Source organism: Lasioglossum baleicum, chromosome 7, assembly GCF_051020765.1.
Source record: "Lasioglossum baleicum chromosome 7, iyLasBale1, whole genome shotgun sequence".
Taxonomy (NCBI): Eukaryota; Metazoa; Arthropoda; class Insecta; order Hymenoptera; family Halictidae; genus Lasioglossum; species Lasioglossum baleicum.
This window is the reverse complement of record NC_134935.1, coordinates 2,961,943-2,985,003: the sequence shown is the minus strand read 5'-3', so window position 1 is coordinate 2,985,003 and position 23,061 is coordinate 2,961,943. Positions and strand designations below refer to the sequence as shown.

General features: G+C 37.7%; 2 long non-coding RNA genes across 2 annotated transcripts; one reads left to right on the top strand and one right to left on the bottom strand.

Moving 5' to 3' along the window:
• The first annotated feature begins 197 nt into the window (after positions 1-197).
• On the top strand, positions 198-9,284 carry LOC143210544 (uncharacterized). Its single transcript, XR_013009277.1, has 4 exons — positions 198-783; positions 1,786-1,837; positions 4,175-4,308; positions 5,027-9,284. It is a non-coding gene; the product is annotated as an uncharacterized LOC143210544 (long non-coding RNA).
• Positions 9,285-11,578: 2,294 nt separating this feature from the next.
• LOC143210535 (uncharacterized) lies at positions 11,579-14,046 on the bottom strand. The gene is made up of 3 exons (XR_013009273.1): positions 13,904-14,046; positions 12,023-12,070; positions 11,579-11,944 (listed from the first exon to the last, which is right to left on the bottom strand). It is a non-coding gene; the product is annotated as an uncharacterized LOC143210535 (long non-coding RNA).
• Between the last annotated feature and the right edge of the window lie 9,015 nt (positions 14,047-23,061).

The window sequence follows — 23,061 nt, the reverse complement described above, 5'->3', positions numbered from 1 at the left end:
TTACGGCGCGGCGAACGACCGCGCTAGTGGTGAGCGCCACTGAAAGTTCTGGCGCGGTGCTAGAGCGGTCTAGTAGGCGGGAAAACTACCAGCACAGCGTCAATTTGCGGGCGAAGCGATGGCGCAGGTATACAGAGGGGGCGTCCTAGTGGGCAACGACCGTTACCCCTCCATGCGGCGCGGCGCGGCGTGGCGTGGCGCACCGAAAACCAACACCCAATCCAGGCCTGCGCGGTAACCATCCACGAGAAATCCTCCCCCTATCGGCTTGTTCGGTTCCTTGGGGTACGGTGCGCGATTAAGGGGCTGAAGTGGCGGTACTGGTACCGTAGTGCGCGCAACAGGAACAGGAACAGGTCAATCTTGAGCGATCGCTTGAACGTGCAGGGTCGTTGAGCGATCTGTCGAAAATAGGGTAGTCTACCGTGCTGTTTTGAACACTTGCTTCTCTTTTACACCGGTTTGCCAGTTACGATCCACCACTTCTATTTAGCGTCTCGTATCGCGTGTACGTTTCCGACAGCGAACGGTGTATCTCTCAAGAGCAACGAAAAATCGGAGAATTTATTCGCGAGTCTTGCTTACTCGTGGTCTCTAAACACACCGACAGTGAAAAATCCCGCTTCCTCTCGAGATACGGTGTGTGTGTTCACGTGTCACCGAGAACCAACAGGCTCTATCACAATTCCTAGACCGACAGCGTCGTTACATCTACCGAAAATGGAACGAGTCTACCGCGGCCCGATCTTGATACTCTTCGGAGTCTGCTTTTTCGTCTTATTGGTAAGCAAATGACAATTTTTTATTAACTCTAATCGAAAATACTGCATGATTCGTGACGTGTGCGAACGAGTTGGTTGGCCTGACGTAGGAGAATTGTACCCCTTCGGCAATCGTGTTGTTGTTGCTGCAACCAATGATCAACGGAAAATATTTTATGCGACTTGTTCGATGTGCCTCTCTATACTAACTTGTCCTCTGTTACTTGCCTATTTCTTGTCGTTTCATATGCTTGATCGAAAGCAATAATCGAAGATTCAACTTATCTGTAGACAGCGGATTTTATGCATTTATGAGAAAAATGAGGTGTGATTTAAAACGGTGAAAACATTAGAAGAATTTAGAAATGCTGTTATATTATTTTCAACCTATTAGAACTAAAGCTACCAATACCGGTCAAAATGACTAGTTCCAGGTTTTTTATTTTACAATTAGAAAAATAATAAGTATACATAGATATCTTTAGTAGTGCATGTATTACAATAGGAGCCGCACAAAGTCTAAATAAAATCAATGTGGTCATTTTTATAAGAGAACATGTACAAGTTACTTTTAAGGGGATAGATTCCTTTTTCCAGGATTGCAGGGGTGCAGGATTCACCTTCTCATTTTCCGCTAATACAAACAGTTTTTCCGTAGTAAGAAACGCTAGATAAAAGATCGATCTAGGGCACTATCTCCCTCAAAAGTCCTATTTTTTCGTTTGCAAGGCGTAATTTCCATTATTCGGAAGCATACAACTGCGCATGTGTAGCTATTTTCATAGTTACATGCTGCCGAATAATGCAAATTACGCCACGTAAACAAAAAAATAGGACTTTTGAGGGAGATAACGTTCTAGATCGATCTTTTATCTAGCTTTTTTGACTACTGAAAAACCACGTGTTTCTATTATTGAGAAATGAGAAGGCGAATACCGCACCCTTACAATCCTGGAAACGAGTCTTCCGTCTTAAGGCATTTTTTTCAAAGTGACGTACCTTGACTAGCATTTACATTTTACAGATCGACCATAAGACTGACGCGTTGTCGAGAACCTCGCCTGGAAGTTCCAAAGGTTGGTAAATTAAGAATTATACACTCCCGTCTGTAAATCATCGGACACTTGCATATCTCCAACAAAATGGCAATTAAATAACACATACAAGCTTCCAGCTTGATTTGATTGTTTTATTTTGATTGGATGTAGCTATTATACGATTATATTTCAATGCAAAATTATATACTGTTTGAATAAATGTTGCAAAAAAGAGATTGAGAAATTGTGAGACGATTATGGACAGGTCTAGAAGCCAAACTGGAAAACAATTGCACCACCTAAATTTTCAAAATTAGAAAATATAAGAATAATTAAAATTTCGAAAATATGGGATATATAGTCTGTCCCAGTTAAGAAGGGACTTGTTTCGCGCAGCTCGACTGATCGCAGCGCCTTGCTGCGAGCCTCCCAACTCCCCTCATTGGCTCATGCTCGTTGTGCATTGGGAGTTCTACCAATCAGGGCGAACCTGCGCAGCGAACGACGCAAACCGGTCGTTATCCAGGTCCCTTCTTAACTGGGACAGACTTTAGTTTGGTCAGATTTGATTTGCATGTGTTCTCTACATTAGAAACAATTAGTGAGTACTGTTACGTCCCGGAGTCTGACTTCGCGAAACTATCGTTCCGCGACCCATTCCCCTTACTGGACGCTCAAATGCGATACAACCTTTTGTCCACGCGGCACGCAGTGTGCCCAGATGGGATGCTTTTTCGCGCATGCGCGTCCAAAACAGTAACGTAGCTATGATGTGGCCGAGGCGATGATGTAGCAGAGCCCTGAGGCAGCTAGTCAGCGGCGATAATAATAGTGCACACGCTTAAAAATCGCATAACTTTTTAGAAATTGGTCCAAAAGACATGAATTTTTTAAAGATGTTAGACCGGCTAGTTTGCTAGAGAATAAGTAAACCAAAATTTATTACGATTGCAATTGGTAGGAATTATACAAAATTTTAAAATATGATGTAGCACTCCTTCCCTTCCCCATCCTCTAAATACAATAGAATAAGTCGGAATTATATTATTACCTGAATATATATTATATTTCAATATTAACTTCTTAACATTCGGCATGGCGCTCAAGGTGCCACATTTCCTCGCGAAGCGTACTTTACTGAGGCTGAAAACGCCGCGCATGCGCGAAAAAAGCATCCCATCTGGGCACACTGGCGGCACGTTACGTCCGACGTCTGACTGGGAACCACGACTTTCGCGAACATGCGTATTCTACTTAACGCTTACAGTAGATTCGCCCAAAGCGGCGGACGAGAGCAGAGATAACTGAGACGGCGCGAATCTTCGCAGGGAAATATTTAGCGACTTATCGGACAGTAGAGTATGGCGATCGGTGAATACAGGCAGGCTTCGTTTATGCGAACTGCTTTCGTTGCTCGTTAACGGCTACAGTCGACTCGGGCTGGATCGTCGTAGGGAGGACGATGATCCTCACTCGTCCTGGGAAGATCACGTCGTCGGTGATTCGGTTGAGAATTACGAGCTTTCGTAATTGATAGCGACGAACGCGAATTGAATAGGAGAGTATCGCAAGCGCGAGGATGTAGGGACAAGAACTAAGCTAGACTCACTTATTAAATTAATAACTAGGAATATATTTGTAACGTATGAAATGGAATTACAATGAATTAGAAGCGCGTGATATAGCAGAACCGCTCAAAAGGCGGATGAGAGCGACGACTTGTCGGAGTCTGGACCGGGACATCCAGGAGGCGACGAGCCTCGCTGGAGTCTTGAACGAACGTGACAGACTGGCTGTCCGAATTGAACTGAATTAACTGAACTCTTTTTAGGATCGTGAGGTCGAATGTATAGGTGTCTTATCTTCTACGCGATGTCTCGTTAGACATAACGCTACGGATGTTATGAGATGTGCGATTAATGATTACTGTGAATGCTACGTGATACTGCTACGGGGAATACATTAAGATATGATTATTATACAAGGGTTAAGATAAGAATGGGTGTATGCTACGAGGTGAGAATCAGATCTGATGAACGGAGCGAAGTATGAATACTTATAACTAATGAATATTATTAATAATTACGGTTACAATATCCTACTCTTATTAACTATGCCTATAACCTATGGCAACACGTCAGCAGACGTGACAGTACCACTTTTATTTTATAATTTAGCGAAATTTTAATAAGTGTCCTAGGACTTATGTGAACGGTGATCCCCTTATAGGATGTAATATAAATAAAATTTAAATAAAAAAGAGATAATTCAAACGTAGATGGGACGTGTTTTAGGGTCCATACAAATGGTACCTATTCCCTGTATTTATTTGAGGTAATTGATTCAATCTTTTATCGTGAAAATTTGTTTCCACAGATTTACGGGTCCCGGGGTCGGACGCGATTATATTTCCCGACGACATCAAAGACGAGGGGAGGTCCACAAGTTCTACAGACTGGGAGGAAGTAACAAGTTATCCTGAACACACAGTAAACGAAGATAAATTATTGGTAGATAAATTATTAACACACTAACCGCGTACTACCACCGGTCACAAATGACCGCTTTCACATTCTGTATATTTTTTAATTATTGAACTTATAAACATGTGCTTCCATTAAAAATAATTCAATGAATTCCTTTGCTCGAGCACGTATTATTATAAAAATTATTATAAAAAAAACAATGCATATACAGTAAATCCTCTATAAACGCAAAAGCCTCGGGGAGGTTCATTTACATTTTTTGTAGACGGACACTATTTTTTTGAGCTTCACAGCCGAACGTAGAGAAGGACAGCGTTTGTAAAGAGAGACCGCGCGCGGCCGAAGCGACTGCGACTCTCCGCGTCTATTTCTTTCCCATACGCTGTCCTTCCTTACGCCCGAAACGTTCATCGTCAATTAAACCACTAAATACAGTTGAAATTATATTGTGTTTGGTCTTATTTTAATCAGAAAAATGCCACAAATATATTGGTAAAAGTTTCATAAAAAAATAAGTAATAATAAAAATATTTTATATTGGTATTACATTTGGAGGACGCACAGGCTTTTGAACTGGGGTTTTGCATTTTGAAATATTTATCTATCAATATCGATACTCTGTTTCCCATACGATACAGTTGCGAAAAATGACACAACTCATAAATAGTCACTGTGAGGATGCGCTTTGTCACTACATAACACACACAACGTAATAATTATTTTACTCTTATTTGTTTCTTAGGCTCGAGACCGTAGAAGTCCACATCTCATTCCCTTCCCCCGTATTGGCTGATCATACCACGTTTTCACATGTTCTACTACAGTCAGAGCGTCTGTAATTAAAAATGAAATAAAATGTATTAAATAACAAGACTGGAATTTAGTTTTATTTTGTGTGTATTACCATCATTTTGATATACATAATACATATCTGCATCATAGGTTGATAGTAATTTATAGAGAAAGAATAAATTCAAACAACAATGGAATTTATTAACTATTAACTCCGTAGCGCAGTCACGAAAAGTGCATTTTAATGTTTAAACGTCTGTGTCGACATGTATGTAGGATTTCCCTATTTTCACGATGTTGCGATCGAATTAAGTAATCGATCTACGCGGGCAGGGATTAATTAATGAGCCGACTCGTAACGAACATATACTATGATTTAATGAAAAATAAAATGATGGAACAAAGATATGTGTACAAAGGTACAACTGTACACGGCGACGACCGATGCGAGACTCCTCAAGATCGTCTCTCTTTCGCTTTTTCTATCGACGTTGTTCGATTGTCTTTTCTCTCGACGTTATTCGTCTGTTTTTTCGCTGAACACGCGTTCCGCCTGTTTTCGCTGGAATTTAGACATCCCACATGTATTTATAATATGTGGAAAGGGCTATTGAGGCAATAAACACACCTTGATTCGTCTAAAATAAGAGAATAATTTATTTTAATAAGATGAGTTGGACTAGGATTACACAAAATTGCACGTGGTTTACTAACCTAAATTAAAAGAATCAACAACTAATGTCTATGCTCCCACTTCTCTGTTAATCGGGGCTTGTTGAAAAAATCTCGCACAGTGTTTAACAACAGATGCTGGACAAGCACTGGTCTCTCAATCCACAATCTCTCTATAGCCTGCTATACGAATGCGCTGCGGATGAACCCAATGCGAAATTGAGGAGCCGCTGGGAGGTTGGATAAAAGCACAGACGAACCTGATGCGAAATCAGGGAGCTGTTAGGATGCGGACGAATCTGATGCGAAATCAGGGAGTCGCTAGGATGGTATAGTTTTCGTGGACGAACCCAATGCGAAATCGGGGAGCCACTAGATAGGAAAAATCTCTATTTGGATAATTGGTAAGGCGCGAACGAACCTGATGCGAAATCAGGGAGTCGCTAGGATAGTTAGTAGGCCTCGTAACTAATATAATCTAATTGATACAACCCGAGCGGTAAGGTTGTATCGTGTGGGAACGTTCAATTACTATGTATAATGATTTTGGACAATAATTATAGGTTCAATGAATTTGCTCTAATTACCAATAACACAAATATATTCTACTTATAAAATTCTGTAATACAAGTCTGTACGTGTCGCGATTGGAAATGAGAGTAAAAGATATAAAGTGTAAAAGAAAGAATTTACCTAAACTAGGATGCTCGGTTTTCACGCACTGGCAATGCGGGGGAGTCGAAGCAACTTCAACACTGACTAATAGACTATAAACCGAACAAGCGGAATCTATAAGGTTAAACTTTAATCTGAAAGGTACTTTAGCCCGATCTCGTTAGAAGTCAACTTTCCGAAATGCAGCACGACGTGACGCGATGCGTGTCTACTGCAGTACTAACCTGCGAGAGTAAGAATCTAAGGGTTTATATACCCCTACAATGAATGGAATACTCTGTTCATAATCTAATCGTGCTTAGAGATTAAGGCTTAGGGCCAGACTCTCATTATTGTCACTTCTAATGAGATCGGAGCCATAACTCGGCCCTAAATCAAAGGGTTCAATATGATATGAAAGGTTATCTAGGACGCTTCCCGCCAGAGACGATCTGGAAGAGATTCCTGATGAGAAAACGAACGGAATATATTCTCTATCCGTAACACAATCCCAAAATAATTGATATTCACGAAATTTCTAATTCATTGAATTTGTTCTTATTTGAATTGTTATCAGGCCAGAGACCGTAGAGAGGCACAAAAATTCATACCGCGCATTGGCTGATCATAGCATCAGAGGACAAGTGACATTTTCTAATGTAACAGAAATTGATTTCAAATGATCTACATAAAATATATTTACGAACTATAAACCTTTTTCATCTTAAGATTACTTTCTAACATATTTATTGGCTTCATTGTTTACCAAATGTAATTACTATTACCTCATAATGAGTATCATAGTCACGAAAAGCGGAAGGGGATGATTCTACATGAGAATATAAATCGAATACAATGGAATCAATCTTTTTTCGTTTGAGGCTTTGTTTTCGAGAAAATCTTTCCGTAAGTATATTGCAACGTCCTAACGTCCGTCACCGGACTCCCTCCTTATATTTGCGTCACAAGCAGGTATATAATTAATTAACATTAATATCTGAGAAGACTCTCATCTGACGTCATTACTTTGGAATATGATCTCGTCAAGCCCCAGCGATTTTGGGAATAACAATTTCAAGGCCTGCTCACTCAAGCATACGATTCTATTGTTTCCCCCACTGATCCACTGCCTGCTCTCTCAACCATGAAATTCCTTCTATTGTTTCCCCACCACAAATCCACCTAGCAACAGGCCTATAAAAGCCAGGATCGGAGAGCAGAGCGGCATTAAATCATTAGTATTTCGACAGTATTCAAAATCTTCAGTCAGTAGTAGTCAGTCGGTCAAGATTATTTAATCGAGAATAGCTAATTGTCTCATTCGAACAGTCTCATCAATTGTCACGTCTGCCGACGTGTTGCCATAGGTTATAAGCATAGCCAATAAGAGTAGGATATTGTAACCGTCATTATTAAGAACATTGATTAGTTATAAGTAGTCATACTTCGCTCCGTTCATCAGATCCGATTCTCACCTCATACCATATACCCATTCTTATCTTAACCCTTGTATAATAATCATATCTTAATGTATTCCCCGTAGCAGTATCACGTAGCATTCACCGTAATCATTAATCGCGCGCTTCTCATAACATCCATAGCGTTATGTCTAACGAGACATCCGGTAGAAAATAAGACACCTATGTATTCGACCTCACGATCCTAAAAAGAGTTCAGTTAGTTCAGTTCAATTCGGACAGCCAGTCTGACACGTTCGTTCAAGACTCCAGCGAGGCTCGCCGCCTCCTGGATGTCCCGGTCCAGACTCCGACGAGTCCTCGCTCTCATCCGCCTTTGAGCGGTCCTGCTATAACACGCGCTTCTAGTTCATTATAATTTCATTTCATACGTTACAAATATATTCCCAGTTATTAATTTAATAAGTGAGTCTCGCTTAGTTCTTCTCCCTACATCCTCGCGCTTGCAATACTCTCCTATTCAATTCGCGTTCGTCGCTATCAATTACGAAAGCTCGTGCGCGTCAACGAACGCGAGACGGAGGACAACAGCGGGGTATCTCCCGCCAACCGAGGATCACCGACGACGTGATCTTCCCAGGACGAGTGAGGATCATCGTCCTTCCTACGACGATCCAGCCTGATTCGACTGCAGCCGTCAGCGAGCAACGGAAGCAGCTCGCATAAAGGAAGCCTGCCTGTCTTCACCGATCGCTATACTCAACTGTCCGATAAGTTGCTAGATATTTCCCTGCGAAGATTCGTGCCGTCTCAGTTATCTCTGTTCTCGTCCGCCGCTTTGGGGCGAATCTACTGTAAGCGTTAAGTAGAATACGCATGTTCGCGAAAGTCGTGGTTCCCAGTCAGACGTCGGACGTAACGTGCCGCGTGGACAAAAGGTTGTATCGCATTTGAGAGCGTCCAGTAAGGGGAATGGGTCGCGGAACGATAGTTTTCGCGAAAGTCAGACTCCGGGACGTAACACAATACAGTTCGAATTATTCAATATCCACGTAGCACTTCTAATCTACGTTCACAACGATCCAATACCCACAGAACAGTTCTCATTGATGAACAAATCGGGACGCTATAATTTATTTATAGTTAAGGTAATTATACAGAAAAGTACTGCCCACTCCGATTTTGATGAAATTTAAATATTGTTACGGGTCTATCGTTAGGAAAACGACGCTGGAACGAAAGAGAGTCGAAAGACAAACACGAGAGAGAGCGGACGTTGAAGACGTCAAAGGCGATAAAAGCGATTTAGCCAGAGATAAGTTGCCTTCCTCCGAAAAGTAGCGTATTACGGTTATTGAAAGTGTGTTCATTTATTTAGCGAAATAGAGACTTCGTTACAATATGTTATAGATATTGACATTTTGAACAACTTTTTCCTTTTCCAATATAGGGGGGTCGCTTTTAGTTTTCGAGATATTTGCAAAAAACTATCGCGAATACTGTATTGAATTTTTCGTGCTCCTGTACGCTCCGCTGCAACGTAAACCTGTTTCTAGGAGAAACAGAGTATAATTTAAGAATCTAGAGTATAATTTAGAAACAGTGGGTGCGTGTGAAACACTGGGTGGGTGTGTGTGGTGTGAGGCTGGCCCTTTCCGCCCCCCCCCCCTGTTTTCTCTCTTATCTCTACAGCGTCAAAATGTAAACAAACGCCGCACCGAAACAGGTTTACGTTGCAGCGGAGCGTGCAGGAGCACGAAAAATTCAATACAGTATTCGCGATAGTTTTTTGCAAATATCTCGAAAACTAAAAGCGACCCCCCTATATTGGAAAAGGAAAAGGCTGTTCAGAATGTGTTGCTGCATAACATATTTACATTTCATCAAAATCGGAGTGGGCAGTACTTTTCTGTATAATTACCATAGTTAATACCCGTGGTCTGAGAGAACGCTTCCTTTCATCAAAATTCTCCTCTACGATTCACGTGCGGTTCATACAACGATTTATGTATCAAAGTGGCGTGTGCGTGTGCGACGAGGATAGTGTACGAGTGAGAGTGAAAATCGCGTATCTATAAGGATCCGACATCCTTTTCTACACAGAATTAAGCGGACTTGGTCTAGCCGTTCGGGCCCCTCCTCATTCACGGTCAGGCGGACTTGGTCTAGCCGTCCGAGAATTCCCAAATCCCGTCTCAAAACACCAACGATCGAATCATCGAATTAAATTAAATTTCACTCGGTCCGGGATCTGCGTGGTACACTCCCACGTCACCGCGAGTCGCGAACGAGAAGTCGAAAACGCGAAATCGAATCCTTCCCAATATCCCAACAATGCCCAACCTCGGACGTTACAATATCATTAATAAACTGTCTGTAGAACTACAGTAGGTAAATCCTCTATAGTCGCAAAAGTCTCGGGGAGGTTCATTCGCACAGTTCGTTGACGGACACTATTTTTATGAGCTTCAAAGACCGCGCAGAACGTGGAAAAGTATAGCGCTGTCCGCTGTACGTTTGAAAAGGACAGCGAGTGTAGACACGCTCAGTTTTCTGTTTACATATTTTGCCTCCAACGTAATACCGAAGTCCATTTGAGCATTTCTATCGATAGTTCTCTCGAGACTACTCTCAAGAGGATATACTCACTTATGCAGGAATTACATATGTATACTAGAAGATGCACAAGAGTTTAGGAGTTTTGTACGAATGAATGCGGTGGGTTATTCCACGCGAAATCGGATACTTTTTGGAGTACTATTTCGGATTTTGATCAAATTTGAATATGTCGTAGTCTTTGTGACCTATGAAAGAATATCTCGAAGGATTTTTCGATAGCTTTAAGACTGTTGATTTTGTATAAGAAAATTGAAATAAAAAGTTAGCATCTCGCATTCGTATTTTAAACAATACAGTAAGCTTTTATCTTTGCCTAGCGTCGAGATAGCAGTTTCTCTTTCTTTTTCCCTCGCTATCCTCTTCTGTCCTAAAGTTACTCCATACCGTCAATGAAACCACTAAATACAGTTAAAATGATATCGTGTTTGGTACAAAGAGCTATATAAGCAAATTTTTTATAATTTTACATGCAATTGCGGCTGTGTACGAGGAGTTTGAACAGACAAAAATATTTTGAAATTAAAGGGATGAGCGTTAACGACAATACTTAAATACAAATATTAACTTATACTTAATAACTTTTAACTCATTTTACTTGTTTTTCATAAACATTAGGGTATTGTTAAAGATGTGAAATAATTTATTTCGGTCACACACATTTAAACAAAAGTTAAAAATCGATTTTTGTCGGGTTTTCGCCCACTGTGCGCCGCACGGCGGGTTAGGTCGCGCTCGGATTGGTCAGTGTTTTTCGTTAATAAGGGTGGCTTTATAGTAGAGCAGCGAGGTGAGCTGTGCGGTGAAAAAAAAGTAAAACAAAGAAAATACATACGTACTTTTTCATTAGTATGTGTCGAAATGTTGTCACGAATGTTGGTTTCTTTTCACTGCGCCGCTATTATCGATGCTCGCAGCTCCACTATAAATCCACACTTACTCCTAAACAAAGCCGCGGCGGCCATTTTTGCAAAGGAAAATGTCGCTTCAAATGACCTCAGGAACCTTTCATTTCCGAGAAGAGCAGGATTTTTGGGGCACCCTGTATGTATATTCCTCCTGACTAACATTTGACTACGCTAAAAGAATTTTTCGTGATTGTCTTACAGTAAAATCGTCGATTCCGAACCTATAACATCACGACGCTCATAAAGTTTACTTTAATGCCATGTGCTTCTACATATATACTCAAAATTACTGACAAAAACATGTCTTAACAGAAAGCTATCGTGGACAGCAGAGATTAATAGCAAACTTCTATAACAATTGTTATTGAAGTATGTACGTGACAGCAAAAATTTATATGAGTCAAACCACATTGTTGTCACATAGAAACCTATCTGTATTTTACCTTTGTTAATAAATAAAACTAAATAAAACTACAATATTTTCCCTCAAAAAATTGTTTTTATTATGTTCTTGTTATTTCCATTTCTTTTCTCTGCTGTAAACTGCTTCCATTAGTGTCATATTCGAATTGTTCAACCACGTCCGCCTCTGCATATCTTCTACAAGCCGGAAAAAAATGATTAGATATGTTGAATATTTATGTATACAACATATATAATAACTATGTATGACTTTACCTTACACAAGGAGCTTTTAGGCTTCATACAGTGGCACCCAAGAGGAAGCTGGGAAGATGTAAAAACATCATTAAAATGATACATATTAATAATACGACATTCATCAGGAATGTAGTTTGACATTCAACATTATCTACCCAATAAGCAATCGAATATTTTTTAGCTTTAATGTACGTATTCAACAACAACATTTCAAATGAGAAAATTAGATAAATATAATTTATACAGGGTGTTTACCTACAGGTGGGAGAAAATTTAAGGGGTGGTTCTCGACGATAATATAAGACGAAAATGAAGAATAAAAAAATTGCGATTTCGGCTTCGTTATTTAGTTATTAACAATTAAAAATCCGCCCAAAATGCTGCAAGACTTCTAACAAAAGTATACGTTGCGTACGTCAGACAGGCGCGCGACAGTCTCGTATCAAGTGACAAACGCATGCATACCTTGGTTCTCATTTGGGGCCCCAGCGAGGTGAAAATGTTTAAAAAATAGGTGGACGACATTGAACCTACCTACTCGTTAAAATCCACAAGGGCATTTCTAATATCCGCCCTATGGAATTATCGAGTAGAAGGGGTCAATGCCCTTTCACTTTTAAATTCTTCTCACAAATATCCACAAATCCTTATCCTGCACTATAATTGTTCATAACACCGTACTTAGTATACTGGAATAAACGCTCTAGCACTATTTACAATATCATACAGACGCACTACGAGTTTACAGAGAGTACAAGTTTACTGAGGGGAATGCAAAGAACTGGTAATCCTTTAATGTTGAAACACTGCACTTTATTGAACTCTATCTACGTCGCGAGAGACTCGCTCACAGACGAAACGGACATCTTGAGGTCGTGTGTGATTTCTGCGAACGGATATCTCCGACGCGTGCGAGAAGAATCGTCCGTACAAGCTAGCATCCGTATGCACACTGATTCGAGACAGCTGATGAGGTCGATGCCAGATCGATAAAACAAATGAAGATCTACAGCAAACTACCGCCCAAACATCGCGCGTTGCTATACCAATACATTGTCTATCCTGTTTTCACGAATTTCGTGATTCTTTCTCATTCTGTCTGTGACCGCGAAATATCTCATGTGTGTGCATTGACCACATTAACTGTCTTGAATCAGTGTGCATACGGATAATAGCTTGTACGGACGATTCTTCTCGCACGCATCGAAGATTGCCGTTTGCAGAAATCGCATGACTCTGTAAACTCGTAGTGCGTGTGTATGATATTGTAAATAGTGCTAGAGCGTTTATTCCAGTATATTAGGTACAGTCTTATGAACAATTATAGTGCAGGATAAGGATTTGTGGATATGTGTGAGAAGAATTTAAAAGTGAAAGGGCATTGACCCCTTCTACTCGATAATTCCATAGGGCGGATATTAAAAATGCCCTTGTGGATTTTAACGAGTAGGTAGGTTCAATGTCGTCCACCGATTTTTTAAACATTTTCACCTCGCTGGGGTCCCAAATGAGAACCAAGCTATGCATGCGTTTGTCACTTGATACGAGACTGTCGCGCGCCTGTCTGACGTACGCAACGTATACTTTTGTCAGAAGTGTTGCAGCATTTTAGGCGGATTTTTAATTGTTAATAACTAAATAACGAAGCCGAAATCGCAATTTTTTTATTCTTCATTTTCGTCTGATATTATCGTCGAGAACCACCCCTTAAATTTTCTCCCACCTGTAGGTAAACACCCTGTATACAGTGAGACACCCCGCTTAACGCGGGGGTTACATTCCAATAAATTCGAGCTCTAAACGAAACACTCCTATTCCAATACTACAGCGTAATACTTCAAACAGCGTTAAGCGGAACAGCATTAAGCGAAGTCTCACTGTATGTACATGAATTCTTACCACAGTTGCTTCAGTTGACGTAGTATAAAGTGTTGTCAGAAAAATTACAGACACAAAGAGGAGTGCGATGTTGATTGCCTTGAACATGTTGCTGTATGTAGATTTTTCAATCCATTGATGTTAACAAACTTTTTTGCTCTTTTATATACCAGTCGCGATTATGAGTTTCCCACCACTAAGATCTCAATCTCATTTTAAAACCATCTTTCGTGACTGCGTTATTAATTCTTTATCTATATGTATATACACGAATACTTTATTTTCCACGTTCCACATCTTTATCTTTATATCATGGAAATATGGACGTTGGGATACTAGATAATGGTAGGGTTTTAAAATGGAATTCACACTTTACATAATTTCAATTGACAAAAATTTATGATTTTTATTATCGTGATAGTTTATTATATCAAGCAATTCAAATCGAATTTCATAAAGATCAGAGAAATTAAAATCCAATGCATAGGAATCGTCTTCATATTCGAATTGATCAGCCACCACGTTGGCACAGTTTCTAAAAAACAGATAAAAGCACGAACATTGTTACTACTTGCGTATAAAATACACGGTAAATTAAGTAGTAAATTACACAGCATATTAACATTAGATGTACTCAAGTCATCTTGACTAGTATGAAATATTCTATTTGATAGTGCTGCGGTTATAAGGGTGACTTTGTATTAAATAATTCGATGTAATCTTACCCGACATCGCCATGATTTTGGCATCGTCGTGTATTGCGAACAGTTGCACCAAAGGGGCTGAAAAAACGTTCGAAATAATTAAAATAATACATAATTGGTAAAACGGAATACACCATGAATAAATTGTAACATTTTGCTGTCCTAACAATAAATTCTTACCCCTGCTTCAGTGGGCATAGTATTAAGTGTCATCAAAACAATTACGCTTATTAAGAGGAATGCAATACTGATTGCCTTCAACATGTTGCTGAACATATGGTAGTTTGAAAAAAATTTTTTACTGTAAGCGAACAGTTCTGTTCTTTATATACCCGCCACAAGCACGAACTTCCTACTATTAAGGATTTAATCGCATTTTAAAATAAAGTTTTGTGGCAGCGTATTAACTTGCCATCCATATTCAAATTTATCATTTTTCGACTAGGTATTTTATAAAAACTGAATTGGAAAAACATTTATATTACATTACATATATATTCATTATTCATATAAGAATTATTATACACTTTGGTATGTTGGAAATGCATAGGAATAATGAGGAAAATTTATAAACACAGCTGTTATGGATTACCCATAATTAGTAGCGTGTACTGTACAGAAATTATAAAGTTAATGATCCACATTATTCCAACAGTTTACAATTGTTATCACAAGAAACCCATCTCTATTGTTGATATCAATATCTGACAGTAGAAAGCCATAGTTGGCGATAAAGATTATACGTGGAAGGTTGAAACATTTTATCACTGTAACTCGTGACAGCGCAATTTTATGTGAAAAACATTATTATTGTCACGTTTCCCGATATTCATGACGCAATTCTGTGCATGTTGCAAAAACGCGTTTTAAATTCACCAAATAAATTACAATATTTCCCTCGAATAAATGGCTCAATTTAATAAAAACTTCATAATGCAGTCATATACTTGATAATGTAATTAAATTTCCCATTATTTTTCGATATGGTAAATCTCTTATGAGATTTTTTTGTTCTTAACCTCCGCATGACGTGTGTTGGGTCCATTTTGACTCAAAATCATAAACGTGCCATCTATAAATGTATACATGTCAATCTTTTAGTAATCAGATTAAATTATTAAATTCAATAAAAAAAATTAGCGTTGATTTCAAAGAAGTGGGTTCGGATACATGTAAAAGAAGGTATGAAGAATGGTGAAATGCCCTAAGCCCCGTTGCATAGTCAAAATTGAGGACAAGCCAAATGAGATGACTAAATCTAGACCATTGAGTTTTTATATTAAAACCAATCTTTATGAAATGAAATAATTATTTTATATATTCTGAGCCCTCCTAGCTACAAGTTAGTGTGATTATTATTTGATTTAAACATTGATTGAAATTTAGAAGTAAATTCAAAGTTTATATGAAAACAATATTCAAAATAGTGTATTTTCATGAGAATCAAGAGCATGTACAGTTTGACTTTTATTAGATAAAAAGATAAAATTTAAATCCTCAGGCAAAAAATAATTATCACGCATAATAGTATTGATATTTTAAAATAAATTGGCAATGAAACGTGACTTAAATAGTAATTATTAATTCAAATATTAAATGTCCAAGTTTAGAACTGTTTTGAAATATAAGTACTCCATACTGGGACGCAATGGCAGTAGCTGTCTAACTATAAGCTTATAATCGATGTACATACGCCTTAAATCAACTCGTTGTTCTTATACTTATATGGCAAATTATTTATCTAAATGTACGTACAATTAGTCTTCTATTAGTTTGTATAACGTATGTAGAAAATTTTACTGCCTCTAAATTTAAAAAGTCTAAGAAGAACATTAATGAAAGTGGTTCACGAGCTTTCGTCGTAGGAAATTTAATTAAAGATCTTGAAAAAGAGGAGCAAGACAAAAAAAATTATAAAAGAAGAACATTTGTCAAATAAGCAGGAAAAAGAGAGAATCAAAATTATAAAAGAAAAAGAACAAAAAATCAATAAAAATTTAAACGAACCAAAAACGATATAATTATACAAGAAATTAAAGATATTAAGTGAAAAATCAATGATAAAGAAGAGAAAGCGAAATTATGCACTCAATTAGAAAATATGGAGAAAGAAGTATTGTCTCTAGAAATGCTAGCTTTACAACAACAAATTAAGATTAAACAGGATATAATTTAATATAATAGTATTTTAATATGTAAATCTTTAAAGATTTAATAAAGTTCTATGTTATCGATATAATTATATGTAAATTCAATTTGTCCTGGTATAGGGTTTACTCCTGTTCAGGTACTTGCTTAGATTGGATTTAATATGTCCAACTATATAGGTTAGAATTATTCTTGTTAATACAATTAAAATATTAATCGAAGCAATTACTTTGGGATTTTAAATTACTTTCCAAAATCAGAATTTTATGTTACAACTCTTAAAAAATTATTGTTGTTTATCTAAACTGAGAAAATTAAAGGTAGCAAAAAATGCTGTCCAGGTTTAGGGCATTTCACTTTAGCACAACTTACAGGAAAGGAACTCTGAAACATAACCTAGAACCCAATTGGAGCAACTCAGTGGCTGAGAAGAGACAAGTAGTTCATCGAGTTCCTGACTGTCCACATTAATTAAGAAAAATTTATTAACTATTAACTCGAAAAGTGTCACGGAAGGTGCTTGTAACTGTTTAAATGTCTGTGTTGCAGCGGAGTATATAAAGCTGCATAGCAACAGGCGAGTCACTATTCGCTCAAGAAAAAAGCCAAATACCGCAAAATGAAATTCGCTGTTTTTGCTCTTTCCGCACTTTTGCTATCGGTATTCTACATAATACCCAACGAAGCGGTAAGGAATTATTTAATAATCAAGTTTTTACACTATTCTTTTGCACTTCGAAATATTTAATTATCAATATCGATACTGTTTCCCATACGATACAGTTGCGAAAAATGACACAACTCTGAAATAGTCACTCTGAGGATGCACTTTGTTACTAACACAACATAATAATTATTTTACTCTTATTTATTTTTTAGGCTCGAGACCGTAGAAGTCCACAACACCTCATTCCCTACCCCCGTTTAGGCTGATCATACCATGTTTTCACATGTTCTACTACAGTCAAAGCGTCTGTAATTAAAAATGAAATAAAAAGTATTAAAAAGCAAGACTGGAATTTGGTTTTATTTTGTGTGTATTATAATCGTTTTGATATACATAATACATATCTGCATCATAGGTCGATAGTAATTTATAGAGAAAGAATAAATTCAAACAACAATGGAATTTATTAACCATTAACTCCGTAGCGCAGTCACGAAAAGTGCATTTTAATTTTTAAACGTCTGTGTGTCGACATGTATATGTATAAAGCAGTAAAGTGTACATCGATAATAGAGGAGCCAACAATTCTACAAAGGAACCATGTTTGGAAAAATGAAGTTTGCTGTTGTTGCACTTTCAGTGCTATTGATGTCATCGTTGTATTTCACGCCTTCTGAAGCGGTGAGGATTTAATATAATATAACATGTGTGCAGCACAATTCTAAAATTATAATTGATATTTACGAAATTTCTAATTCATTGAATTTGTTCTTATTTGAATTGTTATCAGGCCAGAGACCGTAGAGAGGCACAAAAATTCATACCGCGCATTGGCTGATCATAGCATCACAGGACAAGTGACATTTTCCAATGTAACAGGAATCGATTTCAAATAAACTAAATAAAATATATTTACGAACTATAAACCTTTTTCATCTTAAGATTACTTTCTAAGATATTTATTGGCTTCATTGTTTACGAAATGTAATTACTATTACCTCATAATGAGTATCATAGTCACGAAAAGCGGAGGGGGATGATTCTACATGAGAAAATACAAAGCGAATATATGGAATCAATCTTTTTTCGTTTGAGGTTTTGTTTTCGAGAAAATCTTTCCATAAGTATGTCATTAATAAACTGTCTGTAGAACTACAGTAGGTAAACCACCTATTGTCGAAAAAGTCTTGGGGAGGTTCGTTCGCACAGCTTGTTGCCGGACACTATTTTTTTGAGCCTCAAAGACCTCGCCGAATGTGGAAAAGTATAGCGCTGTCCGCTGTACGTATGAAAAGGACAGCGAGTGTAGACACGCTCAGTTTTCTGTTTACATATTTTGCCTCCAACGTAATACCGAAGTCCATTTGAGCATTTCTATCGATAGTTCTCTCGAGACTACTCTCAAGAGGATATACTCACTTATGCAGGAATTACATATGTATACTAGAAGATGCACAAGAGTTTAGGAGTTTTGTACGAATGAATGAGGTGGGTTATCCCACGCGAAATCGGATACTTTTTGGAGTACTATTTCGGATTTCGATCAAATTTGAATATGTCGTAGTCTTTGTGACCTATGAAAGAATATCTCGAAGGATTTTTCGATATCTTTAAGACTGTTGATTTTGTATAAGAAAATTGAAATAAAAAGTTAGCATCTCGCATTCGTATTTTAAACCATACAGTAAGCTTTTAATCTTTGCCTAGCGTCGAGATAGCAGTTTCTCTTTCTTTTTCCCTCGCTATCCTCTTCTGTCCTAAAGTTACTCCATACCGTCAATGAAACCACTAAATACAGTTGAAATTATATCGTGTTTGCTACCATTTTAATCGGAAAAATGCCACAAATAAGTTGGTGAAACTTCCGTAAAAAAAATGTAACATAATGAAGTTTTGTAATTCGATTAGTACCCAGACAACCAAGCGGGCCGGAGCCACATCTCGAGCCCAGCGTGTCGACGCCACCAAACGGTCACGTACAGTGGTCGAACGCCACTCGCAGCTGTCCAAGCCACACGATGACTAGATTGTGGCCACGCCACAAATGCGCGTGAGGGCTCGTAGTGTTCCCTGGACACGATCTTGGCACATGATGTCGTTGCCATAATCCGGGCCGATCGTGTCTGGTTTAACGATCGGGCCGTTGTAAGAGGGCAGCACAGCCGCACTAATGTGGGGATCGTGGATTCCCCCTCCCCTGTTTCGGTCGAGTAGGGGTTAGGCGACGCGGTGAGCGCGCCTAGCAGTCCGCCATGATGTCTCTCTCTCGTTTGGACCGCCGCACAGTGTCGCGAAATGCCTGTTTTTTGGACAAAAATCAATAACTTTCGTTCTGTTCATGATAGAGACATGAAACAAAATGGGTTTTCTTCTTTATATTGAAAGCAATCTGAACATGATATTATTATAAATATAGTAATTTATTTAAACAATAAAAAACGATTTTAATAAACAAAATTTAATTTTTTTGCGCGTTATTAGTACGTGATATTTACAATTTTTAAGTAGCATAATTAATATGTAAGTATAATAGAAATATAAGTATAATAGATAATAATAAAGACATAAAAATAATAGATAATGATAAATACATAAAAATAATAGATAAAAATAAATACATAAAAATAATAGATAATGATAAATACATAAAAATAATAGATAAAAATAAATACATATAAGTATAATAGAAAATATAGATATTAAAAAAACAACTGTTTCCCTTAAATTATTCATTTTATTATAAATTATTCATATAAATTATAAATTATATTTATATTTATTTACAATTATAAATTATAAATTATTCATAATTATCAGAATCTGAATCTTCGCTTTCTACAAGTGAACGACATACCTGATACCAGAATTCGTATAATACATTCATTTTACTGCGGGAAAATTTACACACGTTATCTGCCTAGGAGAAAATGTGAAACGTGTTTTTAAAATATATAAAAAGTAGATTAATTTTTTTTGTTAATAACTTTTTTATAAACAATGACCAGCGAGTAACACCATTACAACATTATTCGGGGTGCTAACCTGGACAACATATTAAAAAATCAGCGTGATCAGAGGGTGTTACCTTTTTGTAAATAATTATCAATGATATTAGAACATTAATTTTTATTTATTTAATCATATCTGTAATTTATGTAATATAAACATTCTTTTATTTATTCAACAACCGTAGTCAAATCTCATATATCTACAAGAGGATATCCGCGTACTCGGCTGCTGACCAGTACTTGCTACATATTTTGTTAAATAACTCTGATGTTCGCCGGAAGTCGCAAATTAGACTTATATAATATCAAAATATACTATCTTAGGAATAGACACAACCAAAATCACCGATACGTTCGGATACGTTTTTTTTTTATCCTCTGGTAAAGATTAGGGAAACCTATAAAATTTTATTGTTTCATTTCAGGTCAATTATTATGTTGCATATAAGTATTACAAAATTTTTAAAGTTGAATTACAATTAGCCAACCCCTAGCCATTATTTCCTAAAAAAATTATTTCCTAGAAACGTGTTTTGTTCATATCACAACGTAAACAAGTTACGCTGAGAATTGATGTACTATTTGATCTTCCTAATATTCGCTTACAAGATTCCCTGCAACTAATTTTCTACTGCATTTTTTAAATTTTTGTTTTCAAAAAATGATTATTTGGACATTTTAACATAGTATGAACATAGTTTTGAATCGATATGAAGATGTGACTTTTTCGATTTTTGTCCATGGTTTGCGACACTGTGCGCCGAGGCACGACGACGTAGGGTACGCACACAGTGGACCCGTTTTCGCCCGACGACCGACTTTTGCCCACACAGACGAGCGTTCGGGAAGCATGTGTTGGTGTCTTTTCGACCGATTTCGACCGAAAAGTGCTCACAGTGGAGCCGACATCGGGCAAAATGGTCAAGTTCAGCGGGGAGCCGAACCTTTTCGAGACCTTCGAGAAGGGTAACAATGGACAAACCCCATGGGGTCCCGACGCCGGTGGAGAATCAAATCATTTCGTTTTTCGCCCTACGTCGGACGGTGCAGCGTTCACTTTAAATAATTTTCATGTCGCCAATTTTCAAGTATCAGTATTTTTAAAAATGGGTCAGCACAGAGGACACTTGGGGCTATATTATCATTATTTTTATTTTTCCAATTTCCGGGCGGTATAATAGCAATGCGCCTGTTTAAAAAACAATTGCAAAATAAACTATGAAAATAAATATTTTTTCAACTGAAATAATTTTTATTAAACACTCTTATGGTTTCACTATGGGCACCCAAAACTAAAATTGTCATTGTTTTGTTAGTTTGGCCGTTATAATTTAATGAAAAAGTTGTGACACCTCATATTCCACCTCCGCGTAGAACCATCAATTTTTAAGATTTCAAAGAATTCTCTTTGAGATACGTTCATGACTTTTTCGGATTATAACGTTCATATTAACGTCCAGTTCTAAACGAAAAAAATTAATAATTAGTTTTGTATTTTTTATAATTTAGAGTAATGCACTCACCGCACTGAATAATATCTACACTATAAATGTTTAGAAAATCAAGGAGTGCATATACATTATAACAACAAAGAAAGTAGAAAAAATTTTTTCCTTCAAATGGATGTCGCAGTTGTTTCCAATGTCAGCGTTTGTGCTTAGGCTCTATCTCTTATAATCTACATATGATCGATGTATTAATACTGTAATGTATTAATATTTTAATGTATTTCAGTACATATAGATTTTTGAAAATGACGTTACCATAGTAAACGAATTATTGCCACGTCTTGGGGATTTTGCACCACTGTGCGACGTACGATAGCGTAGCGGCTATCGGCACGTGCAATAAAACATTTGGCGCGTCCAATTCATAATTCTTTACTGTAAAGAAATTTTTAAATTACTTTACAACTGAGTTAAGTAAAGTACAACTCGTGTTGTCCGAGAAAGTGCCGACTTCCAGCTCAATAGTAATGATCTGTCATAAACCTCTTCATTGAGAACAGCCCCGGGAACGGCACATAAACAAATCGAGCCTATCATCTGTAGGTCTGCCTATCCCCCACCACAGCCGCGCCCGTGGTCCCAATGTTTTGACTTCGACGCTGTACGCTAGATAGTATGTGTGGCCGCCGTAGCCAATATTTCGACAACAGCCGAACATGCCTGTGAAACGAGGCCTGCCTACTCCACTCTAATCCAATCGGGCGCGCATCGTACCTAGAGACACGTCACTGTGGTCCTGCCTGGGAACCTTCTTCTCACGCTCGCAGCAATACAATGTCGCAAAGTCAGACCCATACGAGATGGCGCCTTGCCACCCCCTACAATCGTGTAGTAGTAGGCGGTAACGGTTTAATATCTTAACCCACTCAGAGTTGTGCTAATTCAATTACACTATTAAATTACATTATATTTCAATTATACAATAGTAATTCAACTACGTCATCACTGAATTACATATTACATGAAAATACAGCTCTCCAAATTATAGTCCAGAACTTTGAAGAAGTGCGGATATATTTTTATGTTTTTCTTTCATATGCTTGTTGGCTGTATATGCGGCGTAGTTTCTATTCCTCGTCCTCTATCCATTTCCTCTGCAAATGGTCGAGCCATTATAGAGCGATGGACAGCGAAGCTGTTTTTA